The sequence below is a fragment of the Hevea brasiliensis genome, chromosome 1 (genome assembly GCF_030052815.1).
Source record: "Hevea brasiliensis isolate MT/VB/25A 57/8 chromosome 1, ASM3005281v1, whole genome shotgun sequence".
In the NCBI taxonomy this organism is placed as follows: domain Eukaryota; kingdom Viridiplantae; phylum Streptophyta; class Magnoliopsida; order Malpighiales; family Euphorbiaceae; genus Hevea; species Hevea brasiliensis.
Genome location: NC_079493.1, coordinates 57,010,276 through 57,031,960, shown reverse-complemented (window position 1 = coordinate 57,031,960; position 21,685 = coordinate 57,010,276).

The window sequence follows — 21,685 nt, the reverse complement described above, 5'->3', positions numbered from 1 at the left end:
TACCTATGAAGAAGCTATATCAGATATAGACTCTTCAAAATGGATTGATGCTATGAAATCCGAGATTGATTCCATGTATAAGAATCACGTTTGGGATCTTGTTGACCCACGAAGGTATTGTACCTATAGGGAACAAATGGGTTTTCAAGAAGAAAATTAGTTCTGATGGAAAGGTAGAGACCTATAAGGCAAGGCTAGTAGCGAAAGGGTTTCGCCAAAGGCAAGGAATCGACTATGAGGAGACTTTCTACTTTGTTGCCATGCTTAAATCAATTAGGATTTTATTAGCAATATGCATACTATGATTATGAGATTTGGCGGATGGATGTCAAAGCGACTTTTCTCAATGGATACATTGAAGAAAACATTTTCATGGAACAACCTAGGGATTTGAATCCCAAGATGGTTCTAAGGTATGCAAGCTAAAGCGATCCATTTATGGGTTAAAACAAGCTGTGAGGAGTTGGAACATCCGTTTTGATGAAGCCATTAAATCCTTTGGTTTTATCAAAAATGAGGATGAGCCATGTGTATATAAGAAGGTTAGTGACAGTGCTATCACTTTCCTTGTCTTATATGTGGATGACATACTATTGATGGGTAATGACACAGGTTTGTTGACGACTATAAAGGTATGGTTGTCAAATACATTCTCTGTGAAAGACTTAGGGGAGGCGACCTATATTCTTGGGATTCGCATCTATAGAGATAGAGCGAAAAAAATAATTAGTTTATCCCAAAGTCTATACTTGGAAAAGGTGTTAAAGAGGTTTAACATGCTTGATTCCAAGAGAGGATTGTTACAGTGAGACATGGTATCCATCTTTCTAAAGAGATGTCTCCAAAGACACCTGAAGAAAGAGATAAGATGGCCAGGATTCCATATGCTTCGGCTATTGGAAGTTTAATGTATGCAATGTTGTGTACTAGGCCGGATATCGCATATGCTGTTAGTTTGACTAGCAGGTATCAATCCAATCCAGGTTTGGAACACTAGATAGCTGTCAAGAATATTCTTAAGTACTTGAGAAGAACTAAGGATTTATTCTTGATTTATGGAGGTGGAGACTTGCAATTGGATGGTTATACTGATTCTGATTTCCAATCAGATATCGATGATAGAAAGTCTACCTCTGGATATGTGTTCATTTGTAATGGAGGTGCAGTCAGTTGGAAGAGTTCCAAACAGAGCACTACTGCAGATTCCACTACAGAGGCTGAGTATATTCTTTGCATCGAATCTTGCAAAGGAAGCTGTTTGGATAAAGAAGTTCGTGACAGAACTTACAATAGTTCCTTCCATTGAGTCAGCAGTTCCACTACACTATGACAACAATGGAGCAGTCATACAGGCTTAGGAACTAAGGTCTCACCCAAAATCCAAACACATAGAAATGCGCTACCTCATTATCAGATATATAGTTGGGCAAGGCGATATAGCCATGCAGAAAAATAACATCAGCTGAAAAATCTAGCTGATCCATTCACTAAGCTTTTGTCATAAGCTTAGTTAGACTGACATCTTGAGAAGATGGGTCTAAGGTGTTGTAATGAATGGCTCTAGTGCTAGTGGGAGATTGTTAGTAGTATGCCCTAGAGCATATCATTTAGTATGTATCTTGTACATATTTTTATTAATAAAAGGCATTTCCACTTTTCCGTTTACATAATATATTTATGTGTAATAGAAAAGGTCCATTGATATTTTGTTAGAAATATTATTCTTAAGTTGTTAAGAATATGAGTGACAATATTTCTAGCACGAAGTATCATAAATAGGTTCACAATCGAGGATACTTCATAATAAGGACATGACTTATCCAGAAAGATTGTATTCATGTTTGTTCCCAAGTTATTTATATGAGATATAAATAAGATGGAATGGTGAGTCTCATGCCATATAACAAACATGATAGGCACTTATAAATGATAAGTAGGCCGAACCAGTGACACTTATGACAAGCACATGGAGTTTACTCTTGTCAATGTTTTGTCATAAATCATATCAGTGCATATAATCTTTAGACACGAGATAGCACAGTTATCTTGTATATAGGTAGTTTGAGTTTGATCTGCTTTCATACTTGTCTGTGTATGGGTATATGGGCATGTATTGGCTCCTACTAGTTATATATGGAGGTAGGTGTTGATCAAGATGGAATCTGTTCCTCTAAGTAAATAGAGATAAAATCCTATGTTCATTTAATTGTTCTTGATGTTTCAAGTTCCTGGCGGAGACAGATAGATTTATTGAAAGAGTTTACGATGAGAAAATCTTTTAATCAAGAACTGGAATTAAAAGAGAACATAATATTCATAGCAAATGGAGTTTGACATAAACCATGACTCGGCTTGAGTTGGGATTTTATGTAGAGAGATTCTAGTGCATGGTAACATATGATTATAGGTTCATTTAAGGTAAACCTTATTACTAATTGGGTGGCCATGGCATGCTATGCTAGGTGTTAACCATGGTCTATGAGGTTCATAAAATGATTTAGAGAAATCATTTATGGTAAGAAAGAGTTCTGATGATATTAAGAGTTGATATCATGTCTCATTGCCAATTAGTGATGAGCCTAGTAAGTCACACACATACACAAGTTATCACCTAATTAAATATGATTTAATTAATTAATTAAAGAGTTTAATTGATTAATTAAATAGGTTTGGTTTGCAATTAGTTTGCAAAGTCCCTAGCATGACTTGAAACCAAATTTAGATTATTGGATGTATAATATAAGTTAAATTTATATTTAAAGTGTTTAAATATGAATTTAATTAATGAGAAATTAATTAATAGAGATTAATTAATTAATTTATATTTGATATAAATTAATTAGAAGAAGAAAAATAATTATTTTGGGTTGAGAACTCAAAATTAAGACACAGGGGCATTTTGGTCATTTTGCAGTGTGACACGTGGCACCATGAGATGGTGACACGTGGCATAACACATAAGCTTGCCAAATGTTTTTTAATCATGTAAGATGATTAAAATCAAGATTAAATATAGGTTTGACACTTGGCACAATGTGATTGGGTCACTTAAACCTAGAGCTAATCAAAGGGTGACATGTGGCAAGGGTTTAATGTGTTAACCTAGCTATTTAAGTGTTGTTATGAGAAAATAAAATACAACCAGCAGCCACACTCCTTGGTCATGCCATTTTGCAGCCCTCCCTCTATTCTTCTTCATCTCTCATCAATTCAAAGAGATTAGCCATCAATCTCTTGAATTAAGAACACTAGAAATTGTTTCTAGTGTCCTGTTTACATCTCTAATCTCTTAAAAGGCAGAACTTGAAGTTCTAATTAATAGAAAAGGCTTTAGAAGCTATTCAAGGGCTGCCATAGGTGTTCTTGGTATGGACAAGCTAGAGGGACAACATCTGGTGTCCTGAAGACGAATCTCAAAGGCGCAGACACGCTGCAGTGCATCAAGAGGTTAGTGTAATCGTTCTTGATTTAATCTAGGGTTCTAAAATTAATCTGATTAATTTTAAAATCTTAAATGGCAAATACAGATCCAAAAACATATTAAAAGAGTTTTAATATGTTGTTTATCATTGAAATCAAATAGATAAAAATAAATCTTGCATGATGCATGTGACCCTAGGTGAAAAATTTTGAATTCAATGGTATAAACTTGTGTTTTTCACGCTTCCATTCCTTCATAGAATGTCGAGAAAATATTTAGAAAAATTTTTCACTCGGTACAGACAATTTTGACCCGTTAAGCCAAACGGAGGGCATTTTGGTCATTTCGCCTTCAGAGGCAATTTTTGGCCGACTTGTCCAGTTAATTAAATAATTATTATGATCTAAAATATGTATAAATATTGTTAAAAATTGAATTGAAAATGGATAGGAAAGAAAAGAAAAGAAATTGAATGAAAACTTGAATTATGACATCATAATGATGTCATCAAAAAGGCCTCCACCAATCACATTTTAACAAGCACTCTTAAACCAATTAAAAAGGTCAAAAAGGAGTTAAAAATTGAAAAATTTTTCTGCACATCTTCTTCCATTTCCGGCAGCCGCTATTTCCCTCACAATCTCCATTAAAACTTTCTCTTTTTCTTGCTAAAACCTCACCTTTTACACCATAAAACCTCATCCTCACTTCACTAAAATTTATCCTCACACCCTAAATCATATTTAGACAGCCATTAGAGGGAGAAATTTTAAAGATTGACAAGCTCAAGTGGGAGCTTTAATAAGGTTAGTGCCCTAAACTTTAAATCTCACTTCAATTTCATGTTTAAGAGCTATATAAGTGATTAAATAACAAAGAAATTTTGATAAAAGACATTGGTATGCTAACCCTAAATTTTGGGCAGCCAAGGTTAAGGTGATATGGTGATAATTTTTGGGAATCTAATATGCAAGTATGGCTGCCCTTAAAGTGTAACTTATAAGTGAATTGATAAATAAAATGATTATGCATGGATTTTGAATTGTTGAGTTAGGGTTTGGGTTGAAGAATGAGATTTGATCTTGTGATGATGGAAGTAGGTTTTAATGGTCAATTAATGACCATTTGGTTTGGTTTGAATCAGAAATGAAGTGAATTGGGTTGTGGGATTTGAGGTTGATGTGGCTGCCTAGTGAGGGCAGCAGGTGAGGCTGTGATTCCAGCCCACTTGGACAGCCATAACTTTGGCTGTGTAGGTTCAATTGGTGTTTGGCCAATTGGACATGAAACTAGACATAAAATGGCACAATTTTGCTGAAGAAACCATGCCCAAAAGACCAAATCAAGTAGACCAAAAATTGGCCCCAATCCGGATACCCTGCAATCAAATTCTGTATAATGACCAAATGAATAGTAACTGTTCATTTAGCCATAACTCACTGTAGAATGGTCCAATTGACCTGAAATTTTTACAGCAACAAGATAAGATATAGAAAAACAACTTTCATGAAGAAACCTACCCCAAATTATGAGCAGAACCTATCCAACAAGGCAGTGGCTGTCACTATTCACTGCACTGTAGATATGGTCAATTCTGCAGTTTTGCAATCCGGCCAGCTGTGGTTTTTGGACCATATCTGGAGCTACAAAAATCCAAATGGAGTGATTCGAAAAAAGAAATTCAACTAGACAAAATAAGGAACAACTTTCATGTTTACCATTTCCTCAAATTTCCACTGTAACAGTCACTAATGGAACAGTAAATTGGGGTACAAAAACTGAAAATTCTGCCCCCTTAGTGCTAAGCTTAGAAATGGTATTGGTGATTAATTCCAACAAGTTTTAAATGCAAAATGTGGTACATTGGGAGTGTTAAAACCAATGCACCTATTTTCTATCCAAAAGTCAACATTTTTGTTGACTAATGAAGTGAATAGTGACACAAAAACTTGAAATTCAAAAATTGAAGAATGCAAAAGTATCAAATGCCCTAGTATACCTAACAAGATTGGTTTGGATAGTTTGGCATGCCAATAGGGTTCAGTTAGCAGTACTGCACATGGCATTATGCCATTTTGTGATTTCATGGCTTTTGGCCATTCTGACATTGTGTTGATATTTGGCCTTGTGCCTATGGTCATTACAGCTTATTAGCCGCTCATGTACACCGGAGATACATATGTGACCGATGGTGTGACGGCGAGTACTAGATACCCAATGCGGTTACCCGTTTATCGATCCGATCGTCGAAGTATAGGTTACTTGGGCAACCAAAAGAATGAAAGTGGATAAAGTTAACGAAATAAATGATTATAACAAGTATAAAACCAGTAAAACATCGATATATTCAATACATATTTATTTTCCGTTATTTCCTTTTATTTTATTATTGCACCACTAAGCATTATTGCTTAGCGCGTTGCTTTTGCCACGCGTAGGTTCTGGAGATACTGAACGAGAGCCCAGTAGACCACAGACTGGATGAGACCTCCTGCAGCTCTGCATAGTGTCTGTGTCACCTCACCATCTTCAGTGCATTGGTAGGACACTAGGTTTCATTTTGATATTTTGTAACTAATGTTTATTTTCTCATATGTAATTGAACTTATGAAATGTATTTTGATGTTCATGTAAATAATGAGAATTGTGTTTGTGAATGGAAAAGTGAATGTTTATCTGTGATTTATACATGATTATCACATGAGATGAATGATTGAGAAATGAAATTGAAAAATGTTGAGATTTTAATATTGGTGATTGAGATGATTGAATATGATTATTGGAAGTGTTTTTCACAGGTTTCGAAGAACTGTTTTCTCCATTTTTAGCCGGTACTCTGTCGGATTTTCTATAAAATTTTCGGAACCTCAAATAAATTATAATTTCAATAAATAACTTAAATAAATAATATTTCACAAGTTATATTCAAAACTATGATAAAAATTAATTAAGGTAAAATAGAGTGTGCCGGTACACCGTGTGACATTGCTTACTTGGATATACTGTACACGGGTAAGGGGTGTCACACATAATTTATTTTACAACTTCAATGTACAATTTTAATTTACAACTGCTCAAAACCAAGAACAATATATACATACAGTGAATATACATTACAGTAAAAAATGCAAAATGTGGTATACTCAGTAAACCCAATGATCTCTCGCTGAATGCACTAGCAGCCTAGTCTGCTTTGCACATCCGTCTGTCTACTGCGGCGATGAAAAGCTATCATTTGAGACAATGTCTCAGTGGTGCACAACATTAACCAAATACAACTTTAAATCACAAATCATAAGTCATATAAATAGTGGATACTTAAACCATAGTTAAATTCAAGACAATGAATGTCATAAAGAATTTGAACTTCATTTCACAATATTACAATAAATTTCAATAAGTCAAAACATGGTTAAATTCAAAAGACAGTGAATGTCAATAAGAATTTAAACTCCATTTTACAAATTATCAAAAATCATAATAACACAATTTAGTCAAATAATTTAAGAACACAGTGTTGCCAATTCATACACAACTTTAGCCATGACACAAATTTCCGATCAATGCCGCGTTGTACACCACGACAAAGCAATCTACAACCCCACTAATCGAAATCAATGAGGGAGGTGGCTAGCTAGCTAATGAGTACTCATCCGATCTACAACCTCAACTGGTAAACCAGAGAGGGAGGAAAATAAACGATCTCAACCCCATAAATGGAGGAGGAATAATGTGATACTGTCATGCTAAATGTGAAAACAAAATCAATTCCAAACATTTTATTCAAATGATTCGTGAGAAATCCAATAAATTTCCAAAGTCATAATTTCATTCACAAGATGGCAACACAATTCTTAATTAACTTCAAATTTTCATAAAACACACTAAATCAATTTTTCAATGACAAAAGGGCTCAAATAAGGTTTATTGTGCACAAACCTTTGATAACTGTCTCTTGGCCTTGACTCAGTGTTTCCTTCCCTTTCCCTAAGCCTTTGCTAACTGAAAAATACAATTTGAAGTGTTTCAGTACTCATTTAAACTGTCTCTAACGATAATGCTTGATAATTAATTCACTGAATTCTATTATTTGCTTAGTCAACCTAACATGTCGACCCTCGATGCATTCTAGGTAAATTAGGTTTTAATGTTACTAATATATCACATATGTCGCCTTTTAGGGTTGGTACATGTTACCCAATTCCTTTCCATGTATATTGCATTTTATTGCAATTTGCTGGATTCCGGGATACTAGTTTGACTTAGCCGGACGACCTAGTTCTCTTAGTTTTCGGGTTTCAGTTGAAACTACAAACTTGTAGATCGATGTCTTATTGCAAGCGGGGCAAAATTTCAGGTCATTCTAAGTTATGTAGACCAAGTTATGGTCATTTTACTATTGCTGGTCAAAATGCATCAAAATTGGTCACTTTAGGTCATTTTAGGTTCGGCCAGTTTTTGGACCCGAACTTGTGCAAGCTGTTTGACTTGTTTATGGTCATTTCTGGGCTTTGGTGTCTTCATAAGACTTGTAGATATATGTCTTAACTATTCATTATCAAAATTTCAGGTCGATTGGACCTGTTTTGTGTGAGTTATGGCCTAAACACTAACTGCTGCCCAATTGGTCAATTTTCAGGCCTTAATTGCACTAATCCGGATTTGGTCATTTTTCAAGTTACCTTACAAGCAGAATTTTGGTAAGCTTCCTTCATGAAAGTTGGCACATTTTGTGACAAGTATCACCTCCAATTGGTTTCATACCAATTGGAGCCACACACTTAAGGTTCTAAGCCAAAACACACACTGCCCTATTGCTCATTGTCCATCACTCATCAAATGATACATTTAACACTTACCAAATGACACATTCATGCCAATTCTGGTTTGTACCATAACCTAAACACATTTCACAATATATTTTTGGTCATTTTGGCAGCTTACAATCACACTCAATATGCACCATTTAGTACAGAATTTTTCAAGCTCAAATTACAACAATTCAATCACCTAACCTAGCTCATTTACATGTCCAACCTCACACCATTATACATATACACAAGCTGCCATAACAAGTACCACAATTCAACATTAATATTCCATAAACCAAACATGAAATAACATTTTTATGGTTCACCAAATCAAATTGCCGATTCATACACCTCTCTCCATTAATATCCAAGCTTCCAAATTCAAGTATACATTCACAATGTACTTAGTATACATCACCCAATTTATTCCTATACATATAAACACATAATCAACCCTTTTATCTATCATTTACAAGCAAGAATAAACTGTCCTTAAGGAGTTTCCATGGCTGCCAGAAATACACCTCTCCCTTCAAACATCAAACCTCAAAATTCTTTCCACAATTCAAGTACCCATAACCTCCTCACAAACTTTAATGAAGCAATAACCAAAAACACAAACTTACCACTTTAGAAACTCTTCAAAACCTTGACTAAACTTGATTTTCTTGCTGCCTATCTACTGCCCAAGTGGTGTAGAACAGTTTTTGTGAAGGAAGCTAGTGAAAAATATGGCTAAATCATGGTTGCATGGAGCTTGGCCATGGATGGCCATGGAGGTTCTTCAATGGAGGCTCACGGCTGGTTTTTGCAATGTTGAAGAAGATGAGAAATCTGCCCAAAATATGCTGATTATATGGCCACTTAATTGAGTTAGTGGACCACTAACTTAGATTAAACATTTAATATTCTAAAGTTTTCATATTCCCACATTTAACTCCTAATTTTTGCTATTTAAACTATGTACCACCAATTTAATTTTTCATGACATTTTCCAAGTGCAACATCATTTATTTTTAATGGAAATTTAGGTCAAAAGACAACTCGGGGTGTCAAATGGCCACAATGCCCCTGTTCGGATTGCATTCCCGATTTTTCGATAACACCGAGTTTTGTCGTTTTCTCGATTTCTCACTTTTCTTTGTACTAATTAATTAATTTTTCTCTGATATTTCTAATGATATTTATACTTCAATAGATATCTATTTAAGTCTTAAAAATATTTTCTAGGGTTCTCCGCGGTCCAGGGCTAGTCAACGGTCCACGCTGCGACTTCCCGGTGCGGTCACCCATTGCTAGGGTTCTCGGCTCGCTTAACTTGGTTACGTTTCTTTGCTATTATTTTTCCTTTGTTTTTCTTGTATTTTCTTTTCTTGTATTTCATTATTTTATGTCTCCTCACTCATATCGAAGTGTAGTTCTAGGCATTCTAGCTGTCCGGACAACACTGGTCACTGGAGCAGTAGAACGCACTACCGAACATAGGGGTGTTACAACAATGCCCCTATTCGGGTTGCATTCCCGATTTTTTGGTAACACTGAGTTTTGTCGTTTTCTCAATTTCTCGTTTTTCTTTGTACTAATTATTTAATTTTTATTTTATATTTCTAATGACATTTATACTTTAATAGATGTTTATTTAAGTCTTAAAAATATTTTCCAGGGTTTCCCGCGGTCCAGGGCTAGTCTAATGGTCCACGCCGCAACTTCCTGGTGCGGTCACCCATCGCTATGGTTCTTGGCTCATTTAACTTGGTTACATTTCATTGCTATTATTTTTCCTTTGTTTTTCTTGTTTTTTCTTTTTTTGTATTTCATTATTTTATGTCTCCTCACCTGTCACACCCTACCCCTCTGTAAGGCATAACATTATCCTATAGTATGCCTAATGAATTACCAACTTCGTCTACTGATAACCCATTAAATACACTACAAGGAATTTTAAAACTTTTCTTACTTCTTTTTACAGTGGTGAGCACTATTTACAAGTGTTAAAAAATTTTTTTAACTAAAGTGAAATAGCTAACACATTTGAATTATTAGTCATTTCTGTAAAACTTTTGGCAGAGTGCCATCTATATTTTGAATAAAAAAGTTCTTCAAAAACCTGTAAAAAGCACTTCAAATATATTTGTCAATCTCAAACTCCAACATTTAATCAACACAATATGTTTCTCAACATTTGTCAACTCAAATCCACAATAATTTTTTAGTGTTTTCAAAGGCTGAGATAAAAGAAATATATCACAATATTTACAAACCAAAATAATTTACAATTTATTTTACAACTTCAATGTACAATTTTAATTTACAACTACTCAAAACCAAGAACATTATATACATATAGTGAATATACATTACAATACAAAATGCAAAATATGGTATACTCAATATACCCGATGATCTCTCAGTGTAGTACTAGCAGCCTAGTCTGCTGCTCTGTCAGTCTGTCTACCTGCGACAGCAATGAAAAGCTATCGCTGAGCCATTGTCTCAGTGGTGCACAACATTAACCAAATACAACTTTAAATCACAAATCATAAGTCATATAAATAGTGGATACTTAAAACCATAGTTAAATTCAAAGACAATGAATGTCATAAAGAATTTAAACTCCATTTCATAATATCACAATAAATATCAATAAATCATACACACACAGAGCTTAATCATGTTGCTAAAGTTCAATTCATTCCAAAAGCCGATGGCTAGTGAGGAATTCAATTCATCCCAAAAGCCGATGGCTAATGAGGAATAACATAGCTAGCTAGCAATAATATGAGTACTCATTCTATTCGTCCTCAACAGGCACACACCTCAACACTTCAGCGAGAGAGGAAATTCAATTCATCCCACTAGACAAGCTAGCGAGGAATTCAATCAATATACATGATAGCTATGGTTTCAAACCATTTACAATGCTTTTCAATCAATAAGTATCCATCAAATATCATTCAAACAATTTTTCACAATTTAAAACAATGATATACAAATAGTCATAATTTATTTCAATTGAAAAATTCAAAAGAAATAACTGTTGTGCACAAATCTTTGATAACTGTCTCTTGGCTTTGACTTAGTGTTTCCTTCCCCTTCCCTGAGTCTTTGCTAACTAAAACACACAATTTGAAGTGTTTCAGTACTCATTTAAACTGTCTCTAACAATATGGCTTAATAATTAACTTATTGAATTCTATTATTTCCTTAGTCAACCTAAGATATTGACCCTTAATGCAGTCTAGGTGAATTAGGTTTTAATGTTACCAATATGTCACATTTGTAGCCTTTTAGTATTGGTACATGTTACCAAATTCATTTCCAAGTATGTTGCATTTTATTGCAATTTGTCGGATTTCGGTATACTAATTTGACCTAGCGGGACGACCTAGTTCCCTTATTTTTCGGGTTTCGATCAAAACTACAAACTTGTAGATCTATGTCTTATTGCACGCGGGGCAAAATTTTAGATCATTCTGAGTTATGTAGACCAAGTTATGGTCAATCTACCAATGCTGGACAGAATGTACCAAAATGGTAGGTTTAGGTCATTTTTAGGTCACTTTTGGTCTGGACGGTTTTTTGACCTAAAATTATGCAAGCTATTTCGCTTGGTTCTGGCCATTTCTGGCTTTGATGTCTTCATAGGAATTGTAGATATATGTCTCAACTATACATGGTAAAAATTTCAGGTCAATTGGACCTGTTTTGAGTGAGTTATGGCCAAAACACAAATTGCTGTCCAAATGGTCAATTTTCAGGTTTTCAAAGCACTAATCCAGATTTGGTCATTTTTCAAGTCACTTTCCAAGCAAAATTTTGGTAAGCTTCCTTTATGAAAGTTGGCACTTTTTGTGCCTAGTTTCACCTCCAATTGGTCTCATACCAATTGGAGTCACACACTTGAGGTTCTAAGCCAAAACCTACACTGCCCTATTGCACATTATTCACCCTTTACCAATTACACATCCCATGCTTACCAAGTCACTCTTCCATGTCATTTCTGGTTTGTACCATAACATAAACACATTTAGCAACTCATTTTTGGTCATTTTGGCAGCTTGTAACCATTCTCAATATGCACATTATAGTACAGAATTTTCCAAGTCCAATTACAAACAATTTAACCATATGACATAGCTCATTTACATGTCCATATTCAAACCTTTATACACATATACATGCTGCCATAACAAGCACCATAATTCAACAATATAATTCCATAAACCAAACCATGAAACAACACATTTTGATATACACTTCAAAATTGTCGATTTGTACATCTCCTTCAATTAGTTTCCAAGCTTCCAAAATCATTGATGAAGAAGCACCAGTGCCTATGCCATTATTTAGAGGACCCATCACCAGAGCCAGAGCTAGAGAGCTGCAAGCATTGGTGTTGGAGCATTGTGAGCACAAGGGGGATCAAAATTGCCATGTTGGACTTTCTTGCATATTGTTGGAATCTAGGTGGATCATTCTCACACAAGTTGGCATGGGAGACTTGACAAGTGGCGCCACATCAGCGTGACTTCGCCACATCAGCATGACTTGGCACAAGACCATTTGGCCAAGTGGATTGGAGGAGCTTCTTATGCTTATTTGGATTTGCCATGTGCTGATACCTTTTGTTGGTCCCCACTACATTAAAAAGGTCGCTACCACCTAAAGTGTTCTCGCTAACTTATGGTCCCCACTACATAAAGGGTCGCCATAAAGCAAGTGGTCCCAAATGGTCCCCTATGGAAACGCCCCATCTGATTGAGGAGCCTTTTATTTTTGTCTTTTTAGCCATGTTGGCACACTTTTAGGGTTTTGGCACACTTTTAGGGTTTTAGAGATGCTATATATAACCCAAGATATTCAGATTGTATGGGTAGCCTTCATTTTTCTAGTTTAAGTGTGAGTATTAGGGAGAGAACTCCATTCTTTGGAGCTTGAGTTTCTTCTATGTTTCTTCCATGTTTCTTGAAAGAACTTGGATTCTAGCAGATGAACCCCTTGCTAGTCTTATTTTGATGATCAATATGCTTTAGCTTGTTACTATTTGTGTATTGACACTTGGGTTTTCAATCAAATTCTGCCTTGTTTGGATGATTAAAGATCTTGGTTCCAATATTTAGATGTTGTGTTTCTTGGCATCCTAGGAGTGCTCATCATTTTGGTATCGAGCCTTGGCATCTAACAAGGTATTTATCCATTAAAACTTCTTTTTCTTTCTGTTTGGTTAACTATAATAGTCACCATTGTAGGACCTTTAGATGTCTATTAGTTTCATCATCTAGTGCCTTGTTCTTTGTAGCCAAATCAAATCTGCATTTTAGGTACTGATTTTTTCTTTTTTTGTTTGAACTCTTCTGGTCAAACTTGGTAGTCTTAATTTTAGTGTAGGATTTTGCTTAATCTTAGATTAAATCTCTTGTTCATCTTGTTTTCTTTGAGCTTGTCTCAGAGGATTAGAGTTAATCAAGTGAAACCTATCTTTGACACTAGCTATTTGCCTCTTGAGTTATATGATATCAAGTCCGAGTATGTTAAATTGGGTAATTAATGCTTGGGATGTGCCTGTGTGCTAGTGGGTAGAGCTTGATTTGGATTGCCAAAATACTTGAGTGGTATCGATTTGATTCTGCAATTTTTATCCTTTGCATCGTATAAAAAAAAAAAAAGAAAAAAAAAAGAAAAGGAGATTGGATTGTGTTGTCTTTGAAAAAAAAAAATTGACAAGTGACATAAGTGATGAAATTGTGAATTGTGGAGTTAAACATTGAATTTGAGCACGATAATCTACCAACAACTTTGGGTATTACTAGACACATCACATGCCATATTTGATGTGAAAATTCCACGTTTGCCTATCGAACCAAAAATTTGCGCAAACCCGATCAAATTGAGTTAACACACCAAACCAACCCGTAAAGCTCTAAATTTTGCAGTGATTATACTCCATCTCATTAGCTTTTGTGTCAATTTTCAGTGGTTTTGTGACATAGTTTGCCTACCGAACCAAAATTTGCGAAACCCGATCAAATTGAGTTAACACACCAAACCAACCTAAAGCTCCAAATTTTGCAGGTGATTATACTCCATCTCGGTAGCTTTTGTGTCAATTTTCAGGGTTTTGTGACATTGTTTGCCTACCGAACCAAAATTTTGCGCAGACCTAGTCAAATTTCGTTCACCTAGTAAACTCATCCGAAACTCCTGAAATTTTACCAGAGTTAGTCAAGATTGGGATGCCTATGTATACCAAATTTCAGATCAAAATATATTCGTTTGTGTGGTGAACCAAAATTGTTGCATATTTTTGTTAATTGTGTGAATCTGGTATTTGTGCAAAGTTGGCTATGAAATTGGAAGTTTGAGCTTGATATCATTCTGTGGGTTGTCTCTCATACAGCTTTTCAAAAATCATACCATTTCGTTCACATTTGCTTCTACTTTGGCGTCTTCCATTTCTTTGGCTCTAGTGTCACACTCTTTGGTTATTGCAATTTCGTTTCTTCCATTTCGTTTGTTGATTATTTTGATAAAATTAGCAAGTATTTGTGCTTGTTTAGAATTTTAGTTCCCAAAGGAACAAGGGAAGCAAACTCTTGAGTGGTAAAAGGCAAGAGTGTGTGAGTGCCAAAAGAGGGTAAGAGCACAAATTTGTGCGAAAACACTTGAGCTAAACACTTGAGAGGGTGAGCCATTTCTACTAACCGTTTTCTTGCAGCCAAATCATGTCTCAATTACAAGAGACAACTGGTTGTAGTGGAGGTAATGAAGAAAAAGGGAGTTTCTGATGATCGAATTTTTAAAGAATCAGAGCACAAAGCTTTGAAAGGATGAATGTGCAAATGAATGACTTTAGAGATGAATTGGATGTATTGAGGGGAATGAGAAATGAGATTACTGTGTTTATGGAAGAGATGAGAAGGGACAGAGAAGATAGAAATAGGAGGAATGATGGGGAGCAAATGTGGGAAATCGAATAGAAATGAAGGTAGATTTCAAGCGAACATAGGAATGAAGGGTATGAAGAAGTTGAATGGAATGATGATGAGTATGATGAAGCTTATGACTATGGAACTACCATTATGGTGGAAGAGGGCATAGACCACCTAGGGTTAGAGGGCCTATGGGAAGAAGTGGTGGCAGAAATTTTAGGCTCGTTGATCATTGGGATAGAGATGGAATTGAGGAGATAGTTGATGGGATTTTAGCTAGTATAAAGATGCAAATTACACCTTTTCATGGGAAGGATAATCCAGTTTATTTGGAGTGGGAGAGACAGTGGAGTTGATTTTTGAGTGCCACCATTATTCAAGAAAAGAAAGTGAAGTTAGCAAACAGAGAATTCAAAGAGTATGCAATTGTATGGTGGGATCGGTTGTTGAGTAGGAGGAGGAGAAATGGGCAACGAACCGTGGAGACATGGGACGAAATGAAGGGAATCTTGCGAACAGGTTTGTGCCACCTTACTACCACAGCTGCTTCAAAGGTTACAAAACTCACTCAAGGTACTAAAAGTGTCGAAGAATACTACAAGGCCATGGAGATAGCGTTGATTAGAGCTGATGTCGAGGAGGATCGGGAAGCTACAATGGTTCGCTTTTTGAATGGGTTAAATCCTGAAATTACTAATATTGTGGAGCTGCAACCTTGTGTGGAGGTGGAGGATATGCTACAAATGGCACTTAAAGTGGAGAAGCAACTAAAAAGGAAGAATGTGGCTAGATATGCACCAGCCAACCATTCGGCTCCTAGGAGTAATTGGAAGTCGAATTGGTCTGCTCCTTCAAGGGTGGAGAAAGAAGTTCCCAAATTCAAGAAAGAAGAATGGAAAGGAAAGGAGAAAGTAGAGGAGAAGAATAAGGGAGTTCCTACAAGGACTAGAGAATTGAAGTGTTTTAAGTGTTTGGGAAATGGACATTATGCCTCACAATGTCCAAATAAAAGAGTGATGGTTGTTAGGGAAAATGGAGAGTTAGAAAGTGAAGAGGAAAGGGAGGAAGAATCTGATAATGTTGATGAGCATGAGGATGATTGCTACGATGAGGGAGATCAGCCACCTATGGATGGCAATATCCTTGTCACCATGCGCACACTAAGTGCACAAGTGAGTATGGAGTGTGGTGATGAAATGCAAAGGGAGAACATCTTCCATACTAGGTGCTTGGTGAGTGACAAGTTGTGTAGTGTGATTGTAAATGGTGGGAGCTGTTGTAATGTGGCTAGTTCACTTTTGGTGGACAAGTTGGGTTTGCCTACAACTACACATCCAAAACCATATGGCTTGCAATGGTTGAATGATTATGGGAAGTTGAGGGTTACAAAACAGGTGGTGGTGCCATTCACCATTGGCAAGTATCATGATGAGATACTTTGTGATGTTGTGCCTATGGTTGCCACGCATTTTTTGTTGGGTCGTCCATGGCAGTATGATAGAAGCGTTGTGCATGATGGTAGGAAGAACAGGTACACGGTCACTAAGGAAGGTCAAACATACTCATTACTTCCTATGAAGATCAAATGCATGAAGTGCATGAAGATCAAATGAGGATTCTTAGATCCATTGAAGAAAAGAAAGAAACTTGGAGAGAAAAACTTAGAGAGGCCGAACTGGATGAGAGTGAAAAGAAAGAGAAGAGAGAAGAAAAAGAGAGAAAAAAAGAAACAAAAGAAAAAAAAAAGAGCAAATGAGAAAAAGGAAAGCTAGGGGCAAAAGGAGAGTGGAGAGAAAAGAATGAGTTTGTATGTGAAGGAAAGAGAAGTTAGAGAGGCTTTACATTCAGGAAGACCTCTTTGTGTACTTATGTACAAAGAGGTTAATTTATGTGTTACTGACCTTGATTCACATTTGCCTAGTGATGCTTTGTCTCTTATACAGGAATATGAAGATGTCTTCCCGAATGAGTTGCCACCAGATTGCCACCTATCGAGGGATTGAGCACCAGATCGACTTGGTACTGGAGCACAAATACCGAATAGACCAAAGATATAGAACAAATCCTAAAGAAACAAAGGAGTTACAAAGGCAATTGGAGGAGCTTATGGAGAAGGGCTATGTTAGGGAGAGCATGAGCCCATGTCTTTGTACTGTGTTGCTAGTGCCTAAGAAGGATGGGAGTTATCGCATGTGTGTGGATTGCAGAGCCATCAATAAAATCATCAGAAAGTATAGACACCCAATCCTGGCCTTGATGATATGCTTGATGAGTTGCATGGTGCAAGTGTGTTTTCTAAGATAGATTTGAAAAGTGGTTACCACCAAATAAGAATGAAAATTGGTGATGAGTGGAAAACCGCTTTCAAAACTAAATATGGGTTGTATGAATTGATGGTGATGCCATTTGGGCTCACAAATGCTCCTAGCACTTTTATGCGTTTGATGAATCATGTGTTGAGGAATATCATTGGAAAATTTGTTGTTGTGTATTTTGATGACATTTTGATTTACAAAGAAGAACATAGACGAGCATTTGCATCACTTGAGACTTGTTTTTGATGTGTTGAGAAATGAGAATTTGTATGCGAATGCGAAAAAGTGTTCATTTTGCTTGGATAAGGTTGTTTTTCTTGGTTTTGTTGTAAGTAGTAAAGGTGTACAGTTGATGAAGAGAAAATCAAAGCCATTAGAGATTGGCCAAATCCTAAGAATGTGTCCGAGGTTAGGAGTTTCCATGGATTGGCTAGTTTCTATAGGCGATTTGTGCCTAATTTTAGTACAATTGCTGCTCCTTTGAATGAATTGGTGAAAAAGAATGTTGCATTTGAGTGGAAAAAGAAACATGAACATGCATTTTCTGAACTTAAAGATAGATTGTGTTCGCACCCTTGTTGAGTTTGCCAGATTTTGATAAAACTTTTGAGATTGAATGTGACGCAAGTGGTGTAGGAATTGGTGCAGTTCTCATGCAAGAGAAATGACCAATAGCATATTTTAGTGAGAAATTGCATGGAGCTGCCTTGAATTACTCTACTTATGATAAGGAGATGTATGCATTAGTTAGGGCCTTGGAAACTTGGCAACATTATTTGTGGCCTAAAGAGTTTGTCATACATTCAGATCATGAATCATTGAAGCATATTAAGAGTCAAAATAAGTTGAGTAGAAGGCATGCTAAGTGGATTGAATTTTTGGAGTCATTTCCATATGTGATTAAATACAAGCAAGGAAAAGAGAATGTTGTAGTGATGCACTTTCTAGGAGACATGCACTTTTGTCTACACTTGATGCTAAATTGCTTGGTTTTGAGTTCATGAAAGAATTGTATGTTGATGATGTAGATTTTTGTAATGTATATGCTGCTTGTGAGAAAAGTGCATTTCAGAAATTTTATAGGCATGATGGATACTTGTTTAAGGAGAATAAATTTTGTGTGCCTAAATGCTCTATGCGAGACTTGCTTGTTTTGGAGTCACATAGTGGTGGTTTGATGGGACATTTTGGTGTTGCTAAGACTTTAAACATATTGCAAGAACACTTCTTTTGGCCACATATGAGGAAAGATGTTGATCGAATGTGTTCTAGGTGTGTTGAATGTAAGAAAGCAAAGTCTAGAGTAATGCCAAATGGTCTTTATACACCTTTGCCTATTCCTATGGACCCTATGACTGATATTTCTATGGATTTTATTTTGGGTTTGCCTAGGTCTAGGAGAGGTCATGATTCTATATTTGTGGTTGTTGATAGATTTTCTAAGATGGCACACTTCATACCGTGTCACAAAACAGATGATGCCACATACATAGCCAATTTGTTCTTTAAGGAGATAGTCAGGTTACATGGTATACCTAGGACTATAGTAAGTGATAGAGATGTTAAGTTCCTAAGTCACTTTTGGAGGGTGTTGTGGGGTAAGTTAGGTACTAAAGTTGTTCTCAACTACTTGTCATCCCTGCATGATGGACAAGAAGTAGTGAATAGAAGCTTAACTACTTTATTGCGTGTGATGGTTAAACAAAATTTGAAATCTTGGGAAGATTGCATTCCTTTTGTTGAGTTTGCTTATAACAGAGTAGTGCATTCTTCACTGGATTTTCACCATTTCGATTGTGTATGGTTTTAATCCATTGACACCATTAGACTTGTTGCCTTTACCGTTGATCATATTAATAGTCTTGATGGTAAAAGAAAGCGATTTGGTTAGGAAATTGCATGAGCAAGCTAGGTTACAAATTGAAAAGAAAAATGCACAATATGCTACTCATGCTAATAAAGGCCGAAAGCCTCTTGTGTTTGAACCAGTGACTTTGTTTGGGTGCATTTAAGGAAAGAGCGATTTCCAAACCTAAGAAAGTCGAAATTACCAAGGTGTGATGGTCCATTCAAAGTGCTAGAAAGGATCAACAACAATGCATACAAGATTGATTTACCTAGTGAGTATGGTGTTAGCAATTCTTTTAACATTCTCGATCTTTCCCCTTGCATTGATGCGGGACCAAATTCGAGGACGAATTCTTTCAAAGGAGGAGGATGATGAAGAAGCACCAGTGCCTATGCCATTATTTAGAGGACCCATCACCAGAGCTGAGCTAGAGAGCTGCAAGCATTGGTGTTGGAGCATTGTGAGCACAAGGGGGATCAAAATTGCCATGTTGGACTTTCTTGCATATTGTTGGAATTTAGGTGGATCATTCTCACACAAGTTGGCATGGGAGACTTGACAAGTGGCGCCACATCGTGACTTCGCCACATCGGCATGACTTGGCACAAGACCATTTGGCCAAGTGGATTGGAGGAGCTTTATGCTTATTTGGATTTGCCATGTCTCGATACCTTTTGTTGGTCCCCACTACATTAAAAAAGTCGCTACCACCTAAAGTGTTCTCGCTAACTTATGGTCCCCACTACATAAAGGGTCGCCATAAACCAAGTGGTCCCAACTGGTCCCCCCCCCCTATGGAAACGCCCCATCTGATTGAGGAGCCTTTTATTTTTGTCTTTTTAGCCATGTTGGCACACTTTTAGGGTTTTGGCACACTTTTAGGGTTTTAGAGATGCTATATATAACCCAAGATATTCAGATTGTATGGGTAGCCTTCATTTTTCTAGTTTAAGTGTGAGTATTAGGGAGAGAACTCCATTGCTGGAGCTTGAGTTTCTTCTATGTTTCTTCCATGTTTCTTGAAAGAACTTGGATTCTAGCAGCATGAACCCCTTGCTAGTCTTATTTTGATGATCAATATGCTTTAGCTTGTTACTATTTGTGTATTGACACTTGGGTTTTCAATCTGAAATTCTGCCTTGTTTGGATGATTAAAGATCTTGGTTCCAATATTTAGATGTTGTGTTTCTTGGCATCCTAGGAGTGCTCATCAATCATACCTTACACATGGAATTCAAGTACCATACAATCAAACCTATAAATCATCATTCATGTCACACCCTACCCCTCTGTAAGGCATAACATGATCCCGTAGTATACCTAATGAATTACCAACTCCGTCTACTGATAACCCATTAAATACACTACAAGGGATTTTCAAAACTTTTCTTACTTCTTTTACAGTGGTGAGCACTATTTACAGGTGTTAAAACCTTTTTGAACTGAAGTGATAGAATTGACACATTTGAATTTTTTGGAATTTATGTAAAAATTTTGGCAGAGTGCCCTCTGTATTTTGGATAAAACAGTTCTTCAGAAAACTTGTAAAAAGCACTTCAATATGTATTTGCAAATCTCAACTCCAACATATTTCTCAACACAACATTTTTCTCAACTCAAATCCGCAGTGATTTTTCAAATACTGAGATACAAGAAATATAATACAAAACTATTCAAGTAAATGAAATCTCAAATTTACATTTACAATAATTTACATTTAATTACATACCAAAATATTTTACAAGAGTTTCTATACAACTGCTCAAATAATTTACATACATATTATTACATGCATACATCAAAACCTATGTACATGGGTATACCTATGATATACCTGGAGCTGATCTGAATATATCTTCAAGGAAATTTATTTACTGCTCTATGCTCTTCTTACCTGCGACAGCATACAAAGCTATCGCTGAGTGGTGAACTCAGTAGTGCACAACTATAATTTAAAACATAATACAATATACATTGACAAAATTTACAGTAAATAATTTGGAAATCTGAATACTCATCAAATTCCAAAACTCAAAATATTCGTTGCCAATAATGTAAATCATTTGTATAAATGACTTTGATCACAAAATTCAATTTATCAAACCATGACTAACTATTTAAGTAATTCAACAAAATCAATTATACATAAACCATAATTGAAATCACAATTTCTTACCATTCAAAAGCCATTCTGTATCTCAAAAATCAATCTTTATCTCACTAATATGCAAGACTAATCCGAAAGGGCCATATTCGATGTGATTCTAACTCCCTATGGTCGGGGAGGTCGAATCAGATTCTAACTCCCTATGGTCGGGGAGGTCGAATCATCGTGCACAGTACCATCACAATAATGAATC